Below are 1,196 nucleotides of genomic sequence, written 5' to 3' on the forward strand. Positions count from 1 at the left end.
GCCCGGATAGCTCAGGCGGTAGAGCATTAGGCTTTTAACTTAATGGTCCAGGGTTCGAATCCCTGTTCGGGCGAAAGCTTTTTTTTCAAACAACGTCATCTTCGCTTCTTATGCTTATCTACAAACTCCTACGCTTTCGGATACTTACGTAACCTCACGTACGATTGCGTCATACTCGCCTACACCCTCCCCCATCGTCCAAAGTTAAATATCTACCCTCATTTGCATAATTTCAAGGTAAACAACTTTTATAGATCATGATACACTTTCACTTCAAGACATTTTTCTTTCTCTCCCTCTACTGCCATGTGGTGGGTCCAATAGAAGAAGTAAATATAAGATTCACTCTCCACGCATTGGTGCTACAGAAGTGGAATCAAAACTGATTCTTTCAAGAAAAGCGAATGGGTTTTGAGCAGTTCTGGCTGAAATGCACAGAGGGCAAATCAAGCCTCATTGATGAGCCAGAATTGCCCCGGCAACGTCACGTCCCTAAGAGACTTGAAAATCCTGATGCTGCCAAACATCATCACAAGTTCTACACTCCAAAATAGTATTATAAATCAATATACACTGACGTGTGTGACACAGCAAAATCATGTGTTAAACAAGGACATGAATCTACAGGACTACAAAAAGTAACAGCCGTAGAGAAAGAATGCATCTCAGCTGTGAACAGTTGCACAACAAACTTTCAGCAAACGCGACAATTCTTTCGGCCGATAGGCTCTCCTTACACATGTCCATGCTTGGTGATATCACCAAACAGAAGAAAGTGGTTCTAACTACCATGCGTGACGTAAGGAAGTTTCTTGTGGAAGACAGCACCCTCCAGGAGCTAAATTCAGGATGGTCCTCCGCACTGTGCCAGTGACGACAGCCACAGCCGAAAGGTCATTCAGTGCTATTAGCCGACTAAAGACATATTTAAGATCTGCTATGAGGCAGAAGAGACTAAGCAGCTTAGCGGTACTCCACATACATCAAACTGTGCTTGATAATTTGTACCTGAGACCGCTCGGTAATGAGTTCATAAAGAAATAACCCAGTGCGTAGAGCAACTTTTGCTTTATTTTTAAATCACGTTCATATGTTTTTGTTGTGTATGTCACTTTATATCTTAGTGTACATGCTATTTTTTTATTATTGAAAAATTAAATTTAAAAAGTAAAATATTGTAGCAAGAACAAACAAGT

The 1,196-nt window shown here is 40.9% G+C and overlaps 1 non-coding gene across 1 annotated transcript; it reads left to right on the forward strand.

The window, feature by feature from the left end:
• TRNAK-UUU (transfer RNA lysine (anticodon UUU)) lies at positions 1–73 on the forward strand. The gene has a single exon. It is a non-coding gene; the product is annotated as a tRNA-Lys (tRNA).
• The last annotated feature ends 1,123 nt before the right edge of the window (positions 74–1,196 follow it).

The sequence above is a fragment of the Lepisma saccharinum genome, chromosome 13 (assembly GCF_977018435.1).
Source record: "Lepisma saccharinum chromosome 13, izLepSacc3.1, whole genome shotgun sequence".
Taxonomy (NCBI): domain Eukaryota; kingdom Metazoa; phylum Arthropoda; class Insecta; order Zygentoma; family Lepismatidae; genus Lepisma; species Lepisma saccharinum.